At 49.8% G+C, this 6,970-nt stretch overlaps 1 pseudogene; it reads right to left on the bottom strand.

The window, feature by feature from the left end:
* Positions 1–4,759: 4,759 nt before the first annotated feature.
* Positions 4,760–5,436, bottom strand: LOC146210346 (uncharacterized; annotated as a pseudogene).
* Between the last annotated feature and the right edge of the window lie 1,534 nt (positions 5,437–6,970).

The raw sequence follows: 6,970 nt of genomic DNA, 5'->3' as shown, positions 1-6,970 counted from the left end.
GCAAGCCTTAACACGTTCAAAGGCGCGAGAACTAGCTACACTGCTCATTCCAGAAAAATCCACAGCGGAGGGAACGGCAGTTAAAACAGTGGTCGATGCGGAAGATAGCGGGTCAGAAAACTTTGAGAGCGAGGCATCTCAGATAAGTCAACTTGAAAGTGAGCTTGATGAGACGCGGAATGAGGACGTTCTTGAGAGTAACCTCTTGCCGCCAGTGTCTAGTAATCTCACGAGACTTTTAAGTGGAACCCGAGAGGACTTAGCTATGGAGCAAGCCGTGGTAAATCTAACGTTAAACCTTCCCGAGGAGATGGGGGACAACTTGATTTGCCTCAGCGGAAAAGGAAGCAACGCTCAGGAGCTTCTCAAAAAGACGGAGCAGAGAGGAGAACTAAAGAAATCCCAGCTGTCCGATCTGGGCGAAATAATAACAGAGTTTGAGGCCTGCTTCGTGGACAGTCCAGGCAGGACTGATTTGACTGAGCACGATATTGAGCTGACTTCAGACGTGCCAGTGCGATCAAGGTGCTACCGATTCTCTCCAAGGCAAAGAGAAATTCTGGATAGGGAAGTAACTCGCATGCTGGAATTGGGAGTAATAAAACCCTCGGAAAGCGATTATGCTTCGCCTATGATCTTAGTAGAAGCTCCAGGTAAAGACCCTAGGCCTGTGGTAGACTACCGAAAGCTAAATTCTCTCACCAGGGATCAAGTGTATCCTATTCCGAATATTGAGGAGAGAGTAGAACAGGTCAGTAGAGCGGCATATGTGACTACGCTGGACCTTACTCGAGGATACTGGCAAGTACCGCTCACTGAACGCGCCAGCAGATACGCAGCTTTCGTCACTCCGACGGGCAGCTACCAGCCAACAATGATGAGTTTCGGGCTCAAAAATGCTCCATTTTGTTTTTCCCGACTCATGGATAGGGTTTTAAAGGGGTGTGAAACATTCGCAGTGCCTTATTTAGATGACATTGCGGTTTTTTCCGACTCATGGGCGGACCATATGGTACATCTAAGAGCTGTACTGAGCCTTTTGCGTCAAGCTGGACTAACCGTAAAGGCCGAGAAATGTTGCCTGGCAAGGGCGATCGTGGACTACTTGGGTCACAATGTAGGTCAAGGTTTCAGGAAACCCAGCGAGATTAAGATTTCTGCGGTAGCAGACTACCCGCGGCCGAGCACGAAGACGGAAATTCGAGCATTTCTGGGTCTGACTGGGTACTACAATCACTACATCCCTAACTATTCAGCTTTGGCTAGCCCTCTGACCGACGCTCTCCGCAAGACAGAACCGACAAATGTAGTCTGGGACGAACAAAAGGAAGCCTCCTTCGTAAACCTGAAGGCTGTGCTGATTAGCCGTCCGGTATTGCGAGCTCCAGACTATGGCCGAGAATTCACGGTCCAGTGTGATGCCAGTGATCGAGGGCTAGGTGCTGTTCTCTGCCAGAGAGATGACGACGGTAATGAGCACCCCGTGCTCTACCTGAGCAGAAAACTGAGTTCTAGAGAGAGAGCTTATTGCGCGTCTGAGAAAGAGTGCGCTTGCATTGTATGGGCCATTCAAAAATTGCAGTGCTATCTTGGAGGGGCCAAATTCACCGTAGAGACGGACCATTGTCCCCTGGCTTGGCTGCAAACTGCGACATCGAAGAACAGTCGCCTTCTTAGGTGGAGCTTGATTTTACAGCAGTACAATTTTGAAATAAGATACAAAAAGGGGAAGTTAAATGGGAATGCGGACGCGCTTAGCCGCTCTTTCTAAGCGGTCCGAGATGTTCCTCACCATGTATCCAAATTGATAATCAGGTTTTTTTTTTTTCCCGTGCGCTTGTATATGTGTGACTATGTAAAGCAGCACGTTTGGTTTTCTAGGAATACGTGGGTCCTGAACGTCTTGAGAGTGGGCTTTTCTCAAACAACAATGGCAGTTTTCTTTTAACCTGGTCTCTTCGGACGGGAGCCGAGTGCTTGCTTCGACATGTGGTTGAGTTTCAGAGACAGCTCAAGCAAATTGGCCTATTACAATCAAGACAACGCGACAAGCAACAGCGAGCTTCAAGCGTTCATGTGCAGGCCATTAAGTCGTCTCTTCATGCAGCAGCTGCGACTGCTGCCCTCCGAGACTCTTCTGGCGGGGGAGGAGGCTGTTACGACCGTGCATCCGCATTTGCGCGCTCTATTGTTCGCCTGTGGGCATGGATAAGTGCTGTGGATATGTGCTGTTGGTACAAAGGCTCTAAGTGAGCCTGTTTCCATAAATCCTTTGTGTAAGCCTGTTTTGCCTTGTGAAAACCCTGCAAATGCCAAATTGACCCTGTCAAGAGAACCTCTGGAAAAACACAAAGAAACGTCCCCCTGCGGGAAATGCCGGAAGTGCTTTCTTTCTTTTGTTCACCCTTCCAGTCGAGAAGCCCTATCGTCCAGTGAGGAATGCCTACTGTCCAAAGGAGACCACAGAGTGACAGGTCCGCTGACTTGCAGGACAAGAAAGGAGCATGACGCATACGGCCATTAAGTGATTTCCCAGGAATGCAGGAAAGATTTGCAATTGTCGGAAAGGGACAATGCTGGGATCATTATGTGGCGCGCACGTGCGCTTGGGTTTCTGAGAAGGAAACCCACTTGTCAGAACCAGCCTATGGTTTCTTTGCTGAAGAATAGAAATGTACCTCCTCTCCTCGCCGTCCCCAAGCTTTTCCCGCCAACAAGTGATCACGCCCAACGAATTAATGCCGGACCAGTCAGTGCCTCAGACCATCAGTGCAGTGATGTGCTCGATTGGATGCCGATACCTGAGGGGCGTGCCGTGGAACTGATTGGTCAGCATCTTCAGAGGGGGGGCTGGACATAGGGGGTTTTAAGGACAGTGCAGAGCCCGAAAAAAGCGCTCTGAGCCCTGGGTAAACGGCTCATCCAGATGCTTCTCGCTATGAACTTTTAACGCTTGCCATTTTGCTGTTATACCCTTCTTCTTCATGTAAATATTCATGTAAATAAGTTTTCTCAAAGTGCCATTAAACCTGCTTGTATATATTTTACCAACTTCGAAGATTCAGTCCTTCTTCAACCCCGAGTCTCTGCACGCTACCAAGTGAAGGCCGGGTCGACATAGCCCCAGCGTCACGACAGCGCTTATAGTAGCCTTACCTGTTTTCCGGCTGGCGTTACATAACCTCGAGGGCGCTTATAGTAGCCTTACCTGTTTTCCGGCTGGCGTTACATAACCTCGAGGGCGCTTATAGTAGCCTTACCTGTTTTCCGGCTGGCGTTACATAACCTCGAGGGCGCTTATAGTAGCCTTACCTGTTTTCCGGCTGGCGTTACATAACCTCGAGGGCGCTTATAGTAGCCTTACCTGTTTTCCGGCTGGCGTTACATAACCTCGAGGGCGCTTATAGTAGCCTTACCTGTTTTCCGGCTGGCGTTACATAACCTCGAGGGCGCTTATAGTAGCCTTACCTGTTTTCCGGCTGGCGTTACATAACCTCGAGGGCGCTTATAGTAGCCTTACCTGTTTTCCGGCTGGCGTTACATAACCTCGAGGGCGCTTATAGTAGCCTTACCTGTTTTCCGGCTGGCGTTACATAACCTCGAGGGCGCTTATAGTAGCCTTACCTGTTTTCCGGCTGGCGTTACATAACCTCGAGGGCGCTTATAGTAGCCTTACCTGTTTTCCGGCTGGCGTTACATAACCTCGAGGGCGCTTATAGTAGCCTTACCTGTTTTCCGGCTGGCGTTACATAACCTCGAGGGCGCTTATAGTAGCCTTACCTGTTTTCCGGCTGGCGTTACATAACCTCGAGGGCGCTTATAGTAGCCTTACCTGTTTTCCGGCTGGCGTTACATAACCTCGAGGGCGCTTATAGTAGCCTTACCTGTTTTCCGGCTGGCGTTACATAACCTCGAGGGCGCTTATAGTAGCCTTACCTGTTTTCCGGCTGGCGTTACATAACCTCGAGGGCGCTTATAGTAGCCTTACCTGTTTTCCGGCTGGCGTTACATAACCTCGAGGGCGCTTATAGTAGCCTTACCTGTTTTCCGGCTGGCGTTACATAACCTCGAGGGCGCTTATAGTAGCCTTACCTGTTTTCCGGCTGGCGTTACATAACCTCGAGGGCGCTTATAGTAGCCTTACCTGTTTTCCGGCTGGCGTTACATAACCTCGAGGGCGCTTATAGTAGCCTTACCTGTTTTCCGGCTGGCGTTACATAACCTCGAGGGCGCTTATAGTAGCCTTACCTGTTTTCCGGCTGGCGTTACATAACCTCGAGGGCGCTTATAGTAGCCTTACCTGTTTTCCGGCTGGCGTTACATAACCTCGAGGGCGCTTATAGTAGCCTTACCTGTTTTCCGGCTGGCGTTACATAACCTCGAGGGCGCTTATAGTAGCCTTACCTGTTTTCCGGCTGGCGTTACATAACCTCGAGGGCGCTTATAGTAGCCTTACCTGTTTTCCGGCTGGTGTTACATAACCTCGACGGCGCTTATGGCAGTCTTAGCGGCTGCGACGCTTGTGGTAGCCTTGGCGGCGTGCTCTGATATATACTTCTGGCCTTCGCAGCTGCGAATTTCGCGTGCTCTGATTTTACTTCCGATGTGTAGCAAGTCGCGTACGGTTAACTGAGGTTAGAAGATTAGACTGGAGACGTGGCACTGGTAAGAAACTACGAGTGACCAGAGAGAGGGTGGGGCCGGAGCGGACAGCGACGACTCTGCCTAGGCATCTCTTGGTGGCTCCGATAGGAACCGGTTAAAAAATTGTGACAGTAGGTGCTGTCGCTGAAGCCAGCGTTGTTTGCCCCGACTTCGAAGCAAATAGATCAGCGGCGACTTCGACGGCGAAGCCAGGGTCCTTTACAGCGATGGCTTCCATTAGGCGCAGAAAAGGGTCTTCGTGCGGCCGTTGATGGACCAATGCCAGTAGAGGTGCGACTCCAGAAGAGCCGATGACGTCTTCTGGCCGTTGCGCACTAGCTTGCGCTTGATTTTTTTCCATGCGCTTTCAATGCGCTGAGTGTTTGCTCCGGTCGTGCGGTCGACAAAATGGATGGAGTGGTTCACCGTGTGCCAGTTGAGATTCAGGGGAACTCCGGTTGGGTCCTGAAGGGTCGGAATAAAGTTGTACGCGGCCCATTCATCACTGTAAACTGTAGTTCCTGGCTTGATGTTCGCCGCGATGATAGGGCCTAAAGTAGCTGCGTCCCTCTTGTCAACTTTGAAGAGGCGAAGCTCTCCAGTCTGGGACCACACCATCCCAAACACCCACGGACCCTTATCGGCGACACCACCGTAGTTATTCCGGTGCCTTGGAGGAACATTGTCGCCGGATAGAAGCCTTCCTCTGTTGGCTTTCCGCTTTCCACGCAAGAGGCATTCATCGATTTGAACCTCTTCGCCAACTCCTCCCATGGGAGGCCGCTGGAGAAGCTCCTGCTACAGCACTTCCCGGGTATAGTTTCGCCATTCTGTGCGGGCATCGTTGTGAAGCTCGAAATCTTTGAGAACCACAAGCATCAAAGCCGCTAAGACTGCCATAAGCGCCGTCGAGGTTATGTAACGCCAGCCGGAAAACAGGTAAGGCTACTATAAGCGCCGTCGAGGTTATGTAACGCCAGCCTGAAAACAGGTAAGGCTACTATATATGCCGTCGAGGTTATGTAACGCCAGCCGGAAAATAGGTAAGGCTACTATAAGCGCCGTCGAGGTTATGTAACGCCAGCCGGAAAACAGGTAAGGCTACTATAAGCGCCGTCGAGGTTATGTAACGCCAGCCGGAAAACAGGTAAGGCTACTATAAATGCCGTCGAGGTTATGTAACGCCAGCCGGAAAACAGGTAAGGCTACTATAAGCACCGTCGAGGTTATGTAACGCCAGCCGGAAAACAGGTAAGGCTTTTATAAGCGCCGTCGAGGTTATGTAACATCAGCCGGAAAACAGGCGTGCCGACATTCGCAGCCGTGTCTTAAATGAGGAAAACGTTGTCAAGAGTACACCGAAGCCAAAAAATAATAATAATAAGTAAATAAATAAATAAATAAATAAATAAATAAATAAATAAATGAGAGAACACGTAGCCGAAATTCGCAGCTGCGAAGTTCGGAAGTAGATATCAGAGCACGCCGCTAAGGCTACCACAAGCATCAAAGCCGCTAAGACTGCCATAAGCGCCGTCGAGGTTATGTAACGCCAGCCGGAAGACATTGCCGTAAAATAAAAATTTGGCCGTGTAGCGTCAGCCGGAAAACATGCGTGCCGATCGAACGGTCATTGTGTAAGGCAATCGCGGTATTTGACAGCAGCTGAAAGGAGGAAAACATTGCCAAGAATAACCGGAAGAAGAAACAACTCACAGCACGCGTAGTCGAAATTCGCAGCCGCCAACGGTCATAGCGAGCGCGCGTTGAATAACCGGAAAAAAAAAAACTTTCACAGCACGCGTAGTCGAAATTCGCATAGCGAGTGCGCGTAGAATAACCGGAAGGAAAAAAAAAAAAAAGCCGCCAACGGTCATAGCGAGCGCGCGTTGAATAACCGGAAAAAAAAAAAAACTTTCACAGCACGCCTAGTCGAAATTCGCATAGCGAGTGCGCGTAGAATAACCGGAAGGAAAAAAAAAAAAAAAAAAAAAAAGCCGCCAACGGTCATAGCGAGCGCGCGTTGAATAACCGGAAAAAAAAAAAAAAACTTTCACAGCACGCGTAGTCGAAATTCGCATAGCGAGTGCGCGTAGAATAACCGGAAGGAAAAAAAAAAAAGAAAGCCGCCAACGGTCATAGCGAGCGCGCGTTGAATAACCGGAAAAAAAAAAACTTTCACAGCACGCGTAGTCGAAATTCGCATAGCGAGTGCGCGTAGAATAACCGGAAGGAAAAAAAAAAAAAGAAAGCCGCCAACGGTCATAGCGAGCGCGCGTTGAATAACCGGAAAAAAAAAAAAAAAAAACTTTCACAGCACGCGTAG

Source organism: Amblyomma maculatum, chromosome 1, assembly GCF_055883805.1.
Source record: "Amblyomma maculatum isolate TAMU_Amacu chromosome 1, ASM5588380v1, whole genome shotgun sequence".
In the NCBI taxonomy this organism is placed as follows: domain Eukaryota; kingdom Metazoa; phylum Arthropoda; class Arachnida; order Ixodida; family Ixodidae; genus Amblyomma; species Amblyomma maculatum.
Note: the sequence above shows the minus strand (reverse complement) of the source record. Positions and strands in the feature narration are given on the sequence as shown.